This window comes from Ranitomeya imitator, chromosome 2 (genome assembly GCF_032444005.1).
Source record: "Ranitomeya imitator isolate aRanImi1 chromosome 2, aRanImi1.pri, whole genome shotgun sequence".
In the NCBI taxonomy this organism is placed as follows: domain Eukaryota; kingdom Metazoa; phylum Chordata; class Amphibia; order Anura; family Dendrobatidae; genus Ranitomeya; species Ranitomeya imitator.
Window position 1 is genome coordinate 370,758,290 of NC_091283.1, and position 16,413 is coordinate 370,774,702.

At 40.0% G+C, this 16,413-nt stretch overlaps 1 pseudogene; it reads left to right on the top strand.

Moving 5' to 3' along the window:
- The window catches only part of LOC138666599 (zinc finger protein 850-like), a 75,481-nt pseudogene that overhangs the window by 15,251 nt on the left and 43,817 nt on the right, over positions 1 to 16,413 (top strand).

Below are 16,413 nucleotides of genomic sequence, written 5' to 3' on the forward strand. Positions count from 1 at the left end.
CTGAAGATTGTTCCCTCCAAATTCAGGTGACAGAGTCCCTTTAACAACATAGAAATGAGATACAATAAAAAAAGAGAAGGATATATGTAAGATGCTAACAGAGGTACATGGGATCCATTTTTTAAATTTATTCTTTTTGGTTTTCGAGTATAAAGTTCAAGTACTCATACTGTCTCCTGTGTTAGAAGGATTCTTTTCAACTCTCCTTCTCACGAGGGCTTATTAATACCAATGAAGTTGTCATGGTCCTGAGTTCAAACCCTTGAGACAGTGTTTTGTGGTCGGCTTCTCTGTCCCCCGAACCACAGCAAACACACCTTTTTCTCCGGGTGTTTAGGTTCTGTTATTGTGGCTGCAGTCTGTTTAGATTAACAGAGGTGATTTCATTTTTCTAATAGAAGAAAGAAAAAAGATGCAGCAACCCTTTAAAATCCAGTGGCGAGAAAACCTTAGTCCTTTATTTCAAGCGAATTGCATGGACAAGGTAAAGCAAGCAGGTACAGGGCAGATGGTACAGGCAGAGAAACAGGACGACGGCCGTTTCGCGTTATGCACACTTCCACGGGTCCAGATAGACAAAATAGTATGTCATTTCCTTTAAACCAACGCACATGTCGATATTTGCATATCATTAAACAGCACCTGTGTCGATATTTGCATAAGAGTGAAAAAGTGCTATAAAATAAGAAACAATTCAATAAAAGCTATTCATATGAAATGACAAAACATATTAAGAATAAAAACATATTACATTGACTGCAGAATTTAAACACCACAAGCCAGACTGAACCAAACAGATTCTATAGAAAGCATGAAAAGTCTAACCTTTCATTTAATCCAAGCGGACCTTGTGCATTAGTGCGAAGGATCCATTTTGCCTCCTGTCTTAGAAGGATTCTATTGTGGTCCCCTCCACTAGGTGGCAATTTAACCACCTCCAAGCCGCAAACCGTAGGCAGCGGGGGTCCGAGTCATGTCTTTCTTGGATATGCTTTATTACTCTGGGTGAGCATTTGCCTGTAGAGACCGAATGAAAATGTTCTCTAAATCTTACAAAAACAGAACGTATGGTCTTTCCTATGTAGTAAAATGAGCATGGACAAAAAATAATGTACACCACATATTGGGTTTTACAGGTGATTAAATCTCTTATTTTATGATGTATAGAACCGATCTGCAGAGAGTTCCCCGTTAAATGATACTGACAAAAGTTACAAGCCCCGCATTTATAGTTCCCTTTCGGGGTATTATTAGTTAAGCAATTGGACTTAGGTTGAGAGATACGATGTTGCACTAACATATCAGATAAATTATTAGTTATTTTGTAAGAAAAGTGAGGGGTAATTTCGCCGCGTTTATTCAGAGTGCTATCCATAGCCAAAATGTGCCAATGCTTACGAATTGACGCATGGATAACAGAATCCAAAGGAGAATGTTTAAAACACAAATTTAAAAAAAATTTCTTTGTAGGCAAATCTGAATGAGACGAAGACAAACATGATTTTTTTTCTTCCTCAATAAATCGGACTGGGTTTTCATTTTAACACGCTGTTCAGACTCATGCGATAACTGTGGGGGATAACCTCTTTTCTCAAATCGCGCTTTTAAATCATCCAATTGTTGCTGAAAACAGGTGCCATCATTATTGACTTTTCTTAATCGTAACATCTGACTGTAGGGCAAGCTTTTTTTCGTGAAATAAGGATGAGCAGAATCGAAATGTAATACCGAATTAGAAGCAGTAGATTTTCTATATACTTTTGTTATAATAGTATCATCGCAAATTTGAAGATCAATGTCCAAAAAACTAAGTCTGTCATGCCCATAACATGACGTGAAGCGCATATTTTCCTCATCGGTAAAATTTAAGTATGCTACGAATTGTTCAAAATCCGATTGATCACCGTCCCAAATAATGAAAATATCATCCACATAACGTATGTAATGTTTTATACAGGTCCTTCTCAAAAAAATTAGCATATAGTGTTAAATTTCATTATTTACCATAATGTAATGATTACAATTAAACTTTCATATATTATAGATTCATTATCCACCAACTGAAATTTGTCAGGTCTTTTATTGTTTTAATACTGATGATTTTGGCATACAACTCTTGATAACCCAAAAAACCTGTCTCAATAAATTAGCATATTTCACCCATCCAATCAAATAAAAGTGTTTTTTAATAACAAACAAAAAAAACATCAAATAATAATGTTCAGTTATGCACTCAATACTTGGTCGGGAATCCTTTGGCAGAAATGACTGCTTCAATGCGGCGTGGCATGGAGGCAATCAGCCTGTGACACTGCTGAGATGTTATGGAGGCCCAGGATGCTTCAATAGCGGCCTTAAGCTCATCCAGAGTGTTGGGTCTTGCGTCTCTCAACTTTCTCTTCACAATATCCCACAGATTCTCTATGGGGTTCAGGTCAGGAGAGTTGGCAGGCCAATTGAGCACAGTAATACCATGGTCAGTAAACCATTTACCAGTGGTTTTGGCACTGTGAGCAGGTGCCAGGTCGTGCTGAAAAATGAAATCTTCATCTCCATAAAGCATTTCAGCCGATGGAAGCATGAAGTGCTCCAAAATCTCCTGATAGCTAGCTGAATTGACCCTGCCCTTGATGAAACACAGTGGACCAACACCAGCAGCTGACATGGCACCCCACACCATCACTGACTGTGGGTACTTGACACTGGACTTCAGGCATTTTGGCATTTCCTTCTCCCCAGTCTTCCTCCAGACTCTGGCACCTTGATTTCCGAATGACATGCAGAATTTGCTTTCATCAGAAAAAAGTACTTGGGACCACTTAGCAACAGTCCAGTGCTGCTTCTCTGTAGCCCATTTCGGCACCTGTAGCCCATTTCCTGCACACGCCTGTGCACGGTGGCTCTGGATGTTTCCACACCAGACTCAGTCCACTGCTTCCTCAGGTTCCCCAAGGTCTGGAATCGGTCCTTCTCCACATTCTTCCTCAGGGTCCGGTCTCCTCTTCTCGTTGTACAGCGTTTTCTGCCACATTGTTTCCTTCCAACAGACTTACCATTGAGGTGCCTTGATACAGCACTCTGGGAACAGCCTATTTGTTGAGAAATTTCTTTCTGGGTCTTACCCTCTTGCTTGAGGGTGTCAATGATGGCCTTCTTGACATCTGTCAGGTCGCTAGTCTTACCCATGATGGGGGTTTTGAGTAATGAACCAGGCAGGGAGTTTATAAAAGCCTCAGGTATCTTTTGCATGTGTTTAGAGTTAATTAGTTGATTCAGAAGATTAGGGTAATAGGTCGTTTAGAGAACCTTTTCTTGATATGCTAATTTATTGAGACAGGTTTTTTGGGTTATCAGGAGTTGTATGCCAAAATCATCAGTATTAAAACAATAAAAGACGTGACAAATTTCAGTTGGTGGATAATGAATCTATAATATATGAAAGTTTAATTGTAATCATTACATTATGGTAAATAATGAAATTTAACACTATATGCTAATTTTTTGAGAAGGACCTGTATGTTTCAGGAAGGGATTTTTTACACCTGTGATAAATTTCTCCTCGAACGCTGCCAAAAATAAATTTGCAAAAATGCATGCTACTGGAGTACCCATAGCGGTTCCTACCACTTGTAAGAACCATTGGTCAAGAAACTTAAATGCGTTATGGGTCAAGACAAAATCAAGACCCTCCAGTATGAAGGAAATGAACAAGGGAGATTTATCTGGTATAAAGACTGTCGATGTCAATGGATGTTAAAGCAAAACTAGGTTGCCATTCTACTGATTGCAAAACTCTTAAGAAAATCTCCAGAATCACGCACAAAAGAAGGGATTTGCTGTAGCAAAGGTTTTAAACACCAATTTAAATATTGGGAAAGCGGTTCCATAATACAATTCAACCCAGACACTATGGGACGTCCAGGCGGTTGGGAAAGTGACTTATGTATTTTCGGTATTGTATAACAATGTGGAATACAAGGAAAAGCCAGCAATAATTTCTCTCCCTCCTTCACGGTTAAAACCCCATTCTCAACATTTTCAAAGAATGAACGTGAATACACAACAGTATGTAGTCAGTTGGAAAAAAGCTAAAAGTGAACTTTCTTCACGATATAATGAAAATCAAATGGAGAATTTTGAGAAAAAACTGGACAGAAAATTAATTGTTACACAAATTGATACTAAACAAAAGAAAAAAGAAAATTTTTTGAGGGACAAACAGGATTTTGATGCCGGACGAGTGTTTTCATGGAGGCATTTTTCTAATAACAAAAAACGCAATTTCAATAAAAATCATAACCGCAGAACTTTTAGAAAGAAATCCACTACAGACGGGTGGTTTACTGACTCTGATTCCAGTGCAGCCGAGAATATTGTAGAATCGGCCGGTTCTATTCCCAGTGTTTCAGCAGTCCCTTTAGGTGGAAAAAAACAAGATGAGGAGGGAAGCGTTTTAAATCCACTCAACAAAACGCAAACATGTCTCTTGGAGGAAATAAGTGATATTAACCTATTACTTGCCAAATTAAAATTTTTACAAGTACGGATTTTTCAGAAAAGGGCATCCCAATATTCAATTAAAAATGACAATGGCATGATTTCCTGTTTTCAAAACATTCATTTTACAAACACAACACAAAAAATTTACCTATTAATTATAAAAATTATAAAATCTTAGTTGCTAGAAGCTAAAGATTAGGCGTCCCCAAAAAAGGACATTGGTAGATAATGGGTTAATGAATTGCGTATCATAAACTTGACACGTAAAACCCTATCTGCTGATCATATTTTCTTATTATCCAGGCGCATGAATTTTTGTATTCCTTCTTCATTTTACCTGACTGAGTTTAGAATTGATATGTTTAAGTGTGTAAGGAAATTAAATCTGCATAAAATGTTTATTGACACCGATAAAAAGCCTGTTCTTGAGCCTTAAAGAAATTTGGTTTCAATAGGGACATTGGGTTTCATAGCCTATCCCCCCTGAAAATTCCTCTCATTTTGAGGATGTGCAAACATTATGGATATTTCTTGTCCAAATAGCAACATAACATTGTTGCAGGATATTGCCACTCCAGCTGCCCCCTTTATGGTTGGTGTAAAATCAAATTTTGTCCCTCCTACTACACCAGGCAATGTTATCGATTTGTTTCATGAATTGGTGGTAAAAGATGTAGAAGCTTTAATATATTGCAACCCTACAAAAAATCTTACACATAAACAGCGTAATGCCTTAAGTGAGATGCGTACCTGGGATGATGTGGTGTTCCGCAATGCGGACAAAGGCGGTAATATAGTCATACTTGATAAGGACTATTATATACAAGAAGCCATGTCCCAAATTAATCAGAATAATCCCATTCCAAAATATAAAGAAATCTTAAGGACATTTTTACACAAAATGTTGAAAATGGGGCTTTAACCGTGAAGGAGGGAGATAAATTATTGCCAGCTTTTCCTTGTATTCCACATTGGTATACAATACCGAAAATACATAAGTCACTTTCCCAACCGCCCGTACGTCCCATAGTGTCTGGGTTGAATTCTATTACGGAACCACTTTCCCAATATTTAGATTGGTGTCTAAACCTTTGTTACAGCAAATCCCTTCTTTTGTGCGTGATTCTGGAGATTTTCTTAAAAGTTTTGCAATCAGTAGAATGGCAACCTAGTTTTGCTTTAACATCCATTGACATCGACAGTCTTTATACCAGAATCACACATATTCAGGGTATTGCTGCAGTAGAAAGGATTTTACACAATTCTGATAAATCTCCCTTGTTCATTTCCATCATACTGGAGGGTCTTGATTTTTTCATGACCCATAACGCATTTAAATTTCTTGACCAATGGTTCTTACAAGTGGTCGGAACCGCTATGGGGTACTCCAGTTGCAAACGTTTTTGCAAATTTATTTTTGGCAGCGTTCGAGTAGAAATTTATTACAAGTGTAAAAAATCCCTTCCTGAAACACATGAAACATTACATATGTTATGTGGATGATATTTTCATTATTTGGGACGGTGATCAATCTGATTTTGAACAATTCGTAGGATACTTAAATTTTACCAATGATGAAAATATGCGCTTCACGTCATGTTTTGGGCATGACATACTTAGTTTTTTTGGACATTGATCTTCAAATTTGCGATGAAACTATTATAACAAAAGTATATAGAAAATCTACTGCTTCTAATTCGGTATTACATTTCGATTCTGCTCATCCTTATTTCACGAAAAAAAGCTTGCCCTACAGTCAGATGTTACGATTAAGAAAAGTCAATAATGATGGCACCTGTTTTCAGCAACAATTGAATGATTTAAAAACGCGATTTTAGAAAAGAGGTTATCCCCCAAAGTTATTACATGAGTCTGAACAGCGTGTTAAAATGAAAACCCAGTCCGATTTATTGAGGAAGAAAAAATCATGTTTGTCTTCATCTCATTCAGATTTGCCTACACAGAAAAAAATGTTTAATTTCTGTTTTAAACATTCTCCTTTGGATTCTGTTATCCATGCGTCAATTCGTAAGCATTGGCACATTTTGGCTATGGATAGCACTCTGAATAAACGTGGCGAAATTACCCCTCGCTTTTCTTACAAAAGAACTAATAATTTATCTGATATGTTAGTGCAACATCGTATCTCTCAACCTAAGTCCAATTGCTTAACTAATAATACCCCGAAAGGGAATTCTAAATGCGGGGCTTGTAACTTTGTCAGTATCATTTAACGGGGAACTCTCTGCAGATCGGTTCTATACATCATAAAATAAGAGATTTAATCATCTGTAAAACCAAATACCGTATATACTCGAGTGTAAGCTGAGATTTTCAGCCCATTTTTTGGGGGCTGAAAGTCCCCCTCTCGGCTTATACTCGAGTCATACCCGGGGGTCGGCAGGGGAGGGGGAGCGGCATCTGTGTAATTATACTCACCTACTCCTGGCGCGGTCCCTGCACGTCCCTGCTTCTTCCAGCGCTGCAGCTTCTTCCTGTACTGAGTGGTCACATGGTACCGCTCATTACAGTAATGAATATGCGGCTCCACCTCTTATAGAGGTGGAGCCGCATATTCATTACTGTAATGAGCGGTAACTGTGACCGCTCAATACAGGAAGAAGATGCAGCGCTGGAAGAAGCAGGGACGTGCAGGGACCGTGCCAGGAGTAGGTGAGTATACGGGGAGGGGAGCGCTGCGTGATATTCACCGCTCCTTGTTCCGGTGCGGCTCCATCTTCAGCGTCCTCTGGCTGTGACGCTCAGGTAAGAGGGCACGGTGACGTGGTTAGTGCGCGCCCTCTGCATGAACGTCAATGCTGAAGACGGAGCCGCACCGGAACGAGGAGCGGTGAATATTGAAAGTGCCGGGGGTCCTGAGCGATGAGAGGTACTGCAATAGCAATTAAACACTGCCTATATGCCTGCTCTAATCTAAGCTCTCCCTCCTGAATCAGCTCACCCTTAACTGCTTTCAAGCATCGCGTCATCTGGTCTTATATAAGACCCAATGATGCGATGTGGCTGGAAAATCACAGTAATGCCAGAAGCCAACATGACTTTACGGTGTAAGGCAGGCAATCCCTGCATGTTTATTGGTTGTCTAAAAGCAGGGGCTTCTTTTTTGCATAGGGAAAGCTGTGGAATTCCCTTGTTCTTGCTGGAATCTTGGGATGCAAATGGCTATTGTAGTTTCAACACGACACAATATGGTAATTACCAAGCTCCGCTCAAGGGACTGATCTTTGCAAGATGGATGTCTGCACTAGTACATTATCCCTTGAACACTGACAATTGGGCGAGATGGTTTTAATTTTGTCTATTTCACATTTTAGTCACTGATGGTTGCATAAGTGTCAGCTGACCTTGGATTGGATTAATTTTAGTGTTTTACCCTATCTTAATGGGTTATTTTATTTTGAGTGTGTACTTATATTTTGTTGAATATCTTGATTAAAGGTTATGGTTGATCAGATATTAGTTTCAAAGGGAGTTTCCAGTAGAAGATCTACTGCAAAATTTAGCAATGGACATATTTTATTTAAAACGCAACAACCTTTTCAATTGTATTGGTCAGTTATTTTGTTATGAATATGTTTACGAGCAAGGTGGTGGAAATTGTGGAAAGTCCAATGCTGGCAAAACAGACAGTGGGTGTAAGTATTACCTGGTAGTCACCTTTTAACTGGTTTGGTCTTCACTGCAGGACGTCCCTGATACACAGGAATTAGTCGCTGACTGTCTTTTTACAGTTTAACAAGTCAAAAATTATCCAGGTCATGCACAGAAGTCAGGCATGAAGCAGTCCAGGAACAAGCAAGATTAATTTCTAGTAATGATTAAATGTCTATTGAAAAAAAAAAATACACATTTAATTTTTTTTTCAGATTTTAATGATCTTATCACACTTGATACCTTTGAAGAACATCCCATTATACCAGATATAACTCGAGTTCTTCTTAAGCAAGAGAAAAATAGCAAAAGGGATGGTGAACAACAAGGGGCACACAGAAGAAAGAAGCCATTTTCATGTTGTCAGTGTGGGAAATGCTATCCAAAAATATCTGATCTTTTTGAGCATCAGAGAATTCACAGAGGGGAGAATCTATTTTCTTGCTCCAAATGTGGGAAAGGTTTTGCAGACAAATCATATCTTGCTAGGCATCAGAAAATTAACACAGGGGAGAAGCCATTTTCATGTTCACAATGTGGGAAATGTTGTTCTATGAAATCTTATCTTACTAACCATCAGCGAATTCACACAGGTGAGAAGCCATTTTCATGTTCAGAATGTGGAAAATGTTTTAATTGGAAAATAAATCTTGTTTCACATCTGAAAATTCACACAGGGGAGAAGCCATTTTCATGTTCAATATGTGGGAAATGTTTTAAGAACAAATCAGTTTTAGCCTCGCATGAAAAGATTCACACAGGGGAGAAACCATTTGCCTGTTCGGAATGTGGAAAATGTTTTAATCGGAAAACAAATCTTGTTTCACATCTGAAAATTCACACAGGGGAGAAGCCATTTTCATGTTCAGTATGTGGGAAATGTTTTAAGAAAAAATCAGTTTTAGCCTCGCATGAAAAAATTCACACAGGGGAGAAACCATTTTCCTGTCCGGAATGTGGAAAATGTTTTAATTGGAAAGCAAATCTTGTTTCACATCTGAAAATTCACACAGGGGAGAAGCCATTTTCATGTTCAATATGTGGGAAATGTTTTAAGAACAAATCAGTTTTAGCCTCGCATGAAAAGATTCACACAGGGGAGAAACCATTTTCCTGTTTGGAATGTGGAAAATGTTTTAATCGGAAAACAACTGTTACTAGACATCTGAAAATTCACACAGGGGAGAAACCATTTTCATGTTCACAATGTTGGAAATGTTTTACAGAGAAATCACATCTTATTAGACATCAGAGATTTCACACACAGGAGAAACCATTTTCATGTTTAGAATGTGCAAAATGCTTTTCTTTAAAATCTGATCTTACTAAGCATCAGATAATTCACACAGGGGAGAAGCCATTTTCATGTTCAAAATGTGGGAAATGTTTTAAGAACAAATCAGAATTAACCTCGCATGAAAAAATTCACACAGGGGAGAAACCATTTTCCTGTTCAGAATGTGGAAAATGTTTTAATCGGAAAACAGCTCTTACTAGACATCTAAAAATTCACACAGGGGAGAAGACATTATTCTGATCAGAATGTAATTTTCATTTTCAGAATGTGGGTACATATATATATATGATAGATTCGCTATATGCTTGTTGGGTTGGATCTCTTTGTCACATACGTTTTTATCACGTTTTATTTTATTCATGTTTTGTACATGATTATTTCTAAATAAAGAATGTTATACTTTATGTGGGTGTGACGCTGCATTCAGTGGGATCATCAGGGGCTTCCTGGTTCTTCTGTATCTCTTCCTCTGGTTCAGGCTGGTTTAGGGGAGAATGGATTAGAGTCTGGGTGATCTCTCTGGCTGAATTTCTACCCGTTTCTTCCCCCTTGCTCTAACTAAAACAAATTTTTAAAATCTAACTGCAGCCTCTCAGATGCACACCCACCCGGTTTCTCATTGCTGTTGCACTTGTATTGGTGTCATCTTGTGCCCTATGTTCCTGGCCTTTAGGCATTTTCCCCTCTTCATGCCAGATTCTCTGTCACCGGCAAAACCGCTGATTGTACCAAGAGCTATGGAAAATGTAATTACCTGTGAGTAACTTAGATTTTTCCCATCACCCATGACCGTACCACCTGAGAGATTTTTAGTGAATGACAATCCACCTTAGGGAGGGGCTACCACTTGTAGAACCAAGATGAATAAAAAAGAAGGAAGAAAAAAAAAAGCAGCACTCACCAGTTTGAAAGCAAATATTCACTCCTTTATTACACCCTTCACGGTGTGTATAAGCGACATGTGGACATTCAGGTTCAAAGAGGCATGCAGGGTCCCTGAACCCGTTGAAACGATCAGTTGCGAAATGGCCAGCTGTCCACTTTTCCTCCTGCATGTCTCTTTGAACCTGCACATCCACATGTCACATGAACGCACCATGAAGGGAGTAGTAAAGGACTGAATATTTGCTTTCAAACTGTGAGTGCTGCTTTTTTTTCTTCTTCTTTTTCATCGATCTTGGATGTATATGAATTTTTTTTCAGCTGAAGCACCATCTATTGTTTGAATTTAGGCTGTGATATTTCAGTTACTAAGGGGATCCACATCTCTAACAGTGCTTGAAGCTATTTCTCTTGTGCAGTTCTGCTGTTTTCCTATGTCTACCACTTGTAGAACCGTTCTACCAAAAGTTAGATCATTATATGGGAGCGTGCAATCCGATTTTCGAGTACAATTGCAGCATGCGAATCGCCATTGTTTTGTTACGGTTCAAAGAATTGTGATGAATAAATAAATGCTCACATGAAAATTGAATAAGCTAAAATGAGTTTACTTAATAAAAGATAAATATAAACAGTCACTCAAAATAGCAAATAATCAATAACGTCATACATTACATAGGCGTCAATCAGCCTGGTCTATCAGTGTCCTCTCTCTTTCAATCTGTTCTGTGTCTCCATGTCTCAGGCAATACTTCGATTTATATGTTAAAACTCACCATTGAATCTTATCTGAAGGCTTTTGATCTATATCATGGTATGTGTACTGAAGCCTTCAGGCCAAATAGATAAGAACACCTCCTGGCATCCCTCTGTGCTTAACAAGTTTCTGTCTAATTAACATTTACATGATACCTTTTCTTGGGACAAGTCCATTCCATTGATTCTCATCTTTGAAGATAAGTGTAAAGTGTACACTAAATGTAAATTACTTGGTACTGACCATCTGGACAATTAACATGTGGCTGGACAAGTTTTCAATTAGCTTTCTGTGGACTCCATTGAAAGTACATATATATACTGTATATTATATAATAAAACCAATCAATATCTCTATCATTTGTATTAATTAATTGGAGTGTTGAAATCATTATAAAAATATATAACATACTACACAATCAAGGAGTCTCCATCTGCCACCATTACTCGGTTGTCCGCCAGTATAGGAACATGACAGCCCCAAAGGACAAGGAGAAACCTGTATAATGCTATTCTCATAGCTAACAACTCCCTCATGTTGAGGGACTGGAAAGCAAAAAAGACGCAAAAAGGGCTTTAGCGGGTTAAAAACAGATAAGGAATAGCGGATGCTCGCTCACCTGGAAAAGTTGCAGTTTCAACAATCTTTAGGCATATACCAGCCACTGCAAACCACAGGTCATCAGTTTGGAGAAATTGCTGTGCGGATTCACAGCGATTTTCTTTGCCCTGCTGGCAAACTCACGTGGATGGATGAATTCAGGCATATCTAAAACCCCTTCTACGGACCATGAAATGGAAATGCTACGGTCATCAAAGAAAGGATTTATCAGGAATAAGCTCAGAAAGAAAGACTATACTCAAATTCTTAGATATTGCATATATGAATAATGTATCCGTTATATATATTGTATAACATTAAATTAATATTTAAAAAAAAATTAAACTCGTTCAGAACTGCTCCAGAAAAAATTGGGATTCATTAAATATTTTGATCAAATTGAAAATTTGATTGAAAATTAAATCACTAGGGAAGGAATGGAACAAGAGCACCACTCCATTTATTAAGAAAAAGTTTCCATTTACATATTTGAAACAAGCCACCATACAGCTCCAACAGCCGAAAAATAAAAAACTTACAGCTCTCAGAATAAAGCAATGCGAAAGTTTTTATTGTGTAAATGCGTCAAATCATAAAAAAATATATATAATTGTGGTATCGTTTTAATCGTACTGACCCGAAGACTAAAGCTCCCTCATCAATTTTACCACACTTGGAATGGCATAAAAAATTTTTTTCCTGAATTGTTGTTTTTTGTTTATTCTGCCATCAAAAAAATCGGAACACAAAGCGATTAAAAAATGTCATGAGCCTGAAAATGGTACCAATAAAAGCATCAAGTCGTCCCACCAACAGGGCCGGTTTCAGACAAATTGGGGCCCTGGGCAAAATTCAAAGCGGGGCCACCAATCCTGAAATATTCTACCAACAACACTATTAGGTCCCCTTTACATGTCCATATAAAACACGTACGTGTTACACTGATATCGGTATCACAATTGTTTTCAATCAGTGTGTCGTCCATGTTTTTTTGTTATGGATCCTGGAAATTAAATTATAAAGCTTCTCACATATTCCATGTTAAACACGGACGGCACACGCACAGCTCATGTACAGTACATGTACGACATGCTTACACGGACCCATCTTTTTTATGTTTTGGTGCTTTTATACGATAAAAACTTTTATATAAAAAATAATTATTTTTGCATCGCTTTATTCTGAGGACTATAACTTTTTTATTTTTCGCTGATGATGCTGTATGGCAGCTCGTTTTTTTGCGGGACAAGATGATGTTTTCAGCGGTACCATGGTTATTTATATGTCTTTTTGATTGCATTATTCCACTTTTTGTTCGGCGGTATGATAATAAAGCGTTGTTTTTCACCTCGTTTTTTTTGTGGTGTTCACTGGGGTTAACAAGGGGGTAACTAGTGAGACAGTTTTATAGGTCGGTCATTACGGACGCGGCGATATTGAATATGTGTACTTTTATTGTTTGTTTTTTTTTTATTTAGATAAAGAAATGTATTTATTGGAGCAATATTTTTTTTTTCTTTATTTTTGAATTTTTTTTTTTTTTTTACACATGTAAATATTTTTATTTTTACTTTTTTACATTGCCCCAGGGGGGACATCATACTATAGTGTCAGATCGCTGATCTGACACAAAACACTGCAGGAGGCTTGCTGGCGCCTGCTCTGAGCAGGCGCTTGAAAGCCACCTCCCTGCTGAACCTGGAAGGCCTGCCCGCGGCCATTTTGGATTCGGGGCCTGTAGGGAGGAGGAGGTAGGAGACCCTCGGAGTAACGCGATCACATCGCGTTGCTCTGAGGGTCTCAGGGAAGCACGCAGGGAGCCCCCTCCCTGCACGATGCTTCCCTATGCCGCCGGAATGCTGCGATCATGTTTGATCGCAGTGTTCCGAGGGTTAATGCATTGGGAGCGGTTCGTGACTGCTCCTGGCGCATAGTACCGTATGTCAGCTGTAATAATCAGCTGACACCCAGCGACGATCGGCCGTGCTCCCCCCGAAAGCACGGCCGAACGCCTATGACGTACTATCCGGTCACTGGGAATTAAGTCCCAGATCACCTCGACAGGATAGTACGTCATATGGGATAAAGGGGTTAATCTCTCTTTATTCTGCTGTTTATGAGGTAGGATGTAGAAACAGATGGCAATCCTGCTAATGTTTTCTATTATGTGACTGTGCGGCCCCCTTCACACACCCGTGTATTATGTTTTCACAGATGCCACGTGTGCCCTATTTAACCTACGATGCTGCACTCATGTCCGCCTTTTTCCAGCAGCACAGATGACAAGGGCCAATACAAGTCTATGGGTCCGTGCAAACATGTCGTACGTGTACTGTACATGAGCTGTTCGTGTGCCGTTCGTGTTTAACATGGAAAATATGTGAGAAGCTTTGTAATTTAATTTCCAGGATCCATACCGAAAAACACGGACGGCACATGGACGAGACACTGATTGAAAACACTGGTGACACCGATATCGGTGTAACACGTGCGTGTTTTATATGGACATGTGAAGGGGACCTAACAGTGTTGTTGGTGAAATATTTCAGGATTGGGGAACCCACTTTGAATTTTGCCCAGGGCCCCAATTTCTCTAAAACCGGCCCTGAGTACGGCGGCACGATCACCGCTGCCTCACGCTGAGCGCCGCAGTGATCGGGTGCGGGTGTCAGCTGTATGTGACAGCAGACACCCCGCATTAATGCCCACGATCGGTGCTAGCAACGATCATGGTCATGTAACACCTCAGTAGTAACAGCGGCATAGAGAACAATCGCGCAGGGATAAGGGCTCACTGCGCTCTCTGTCATGATCCCAATGGCAGGGGATCCCAAAAGGACAAGCACAAAAAACAAAACAAGCTCTAGGGTGATGGAAACTGAGCTGACCGCGATCCTGAACCTCAACACACAACTAGCTGTAGCCGGGGAACATGCCTACGATGATTCTAGACGTCTCGCGCCAGCCGAAGAACTAACTTTCCCTATTAGAAGAAACACAGACCTCTCTTGCCTCCAGAGAAACACCCCACAGAAATAGCAGCCCCCCACATGTAATGACGGTGAAATGAGAGGAAAGCACATACGTAGTTATGAAAACAGATTCAGCAAAATGAGGCCCGCTAAAGCTAGATAGCAGAGGATACAAAAGTGAACTGCGCGGTCAGCGAAAAACCCTACAAAAAACCATCCTGAAATTACTTGAACTCATGTTCCAACTCATGGAACATGAGGAGTAATATCAGCCCACTAGAGCAACCAGCAAAAAGGAATCACATATCTGCAAGCTGGACTAAGACAAAAATTAAGCAAAACGTGGAACAGGAAAATAAAAAACTTAGCTTGTCCTGAAGAATACAGAAGCGGGAAGCAGAAGTAACAAGACACACTGATTACATTGATAGCCGGCGAGGAAATGACAAGAAAGCCAGGTTAAATAGGAAACTCCCATATCCTGATAGAACAGGTGGACACCAGAGACCGCAGAGAACACAAGTCACCCAGTACCATCTGTAACCACCAGAGGGAGCCCAAAAACAGAATCCACAACAGTACCCCCCCCCTTGAGGAGGGGTCACCGAACCCTCACGAGAACCACCAGGGCGACCAGGATGAGCCTTATGAAATGCACGGACCAAATCAGCAGCATGAACATCAGAGGCAACCACCCAAGAATTATCCTCCTGACCATAACCCTTCCACTTGACCAAATATTGGAGTTTCCGTCTGGAAACACGAGAATCCAAGATCTTCTCCACAACATACTCCAATTCTCCCTCCACCAGCACCGGAGCAGGAGGCTCATGCGAAGGAACAACAGGTACCTCATACTTCCGCAACAACGACCGATGGAACACATTATGAATAGCAAACGATGCCGGGAGATCCAAACGAAACGACACAGGGTTAAGAATTTCCAAGATCCTATAGGGACCGATGAACCGAGGCTTGAACTTAGGAGAAGAGACCTTCATAGGAACAAAACGAGAAGACAACCACACCAAGTCCCCAACACGAAGTCGAGGACCCACGCGGCGACGGCGATTAGCAAACTGCTGAGCCCTCTCCTGCGACAACTTCAAATTGTCCACCACATGAGTCCAAATCTGATGCAACCTATCCACCACCATGTCCACTCCAGGACAATCAGAAGGCTCCACCTGACCAGAGGAAAAACGAGGATGAAACCCCGAATTACAAAAGAAAGGAGAAACCAAGGTAGCAGAACTAGCCCGATTATTAAGGGCAAATTCGGCAAGCGGCAAAAAGGTAACCCAGTCATCTTGATCAGCAGAAACAAAACACCTTAAATAAGTTTCCAAGGTCTGATTAGTTCGTTCCGTCTGGCCATTCGTCTGAGGATGGAATGCCGACGAAAAGGACAAATCAATGCCCATCTTAGCACAGAACGTCCGCCAAAATCTAGACACAAACTGGGATCCCCTGTCAGAAACGATGTTCTCCGGAATCCCATGCAAACGAACCACGTTCTGAAAAAACAGAGGGACCAACTCAGAGGAGGAAGGCAACTTAGGCAAGGGTACCAGATGAACCATCTTAGAAAAGCGGTCACACACAACCCAGATGACGGACATTTTTTGAGAGACAGGGAGATCCGAAATAAAGTCCATGGAAATGTGCATCCAAGGCCTCTTCGGAATAGGCAAAGGTGACAACAATCCACTGGCCCGAGAACAGCAAGGCTT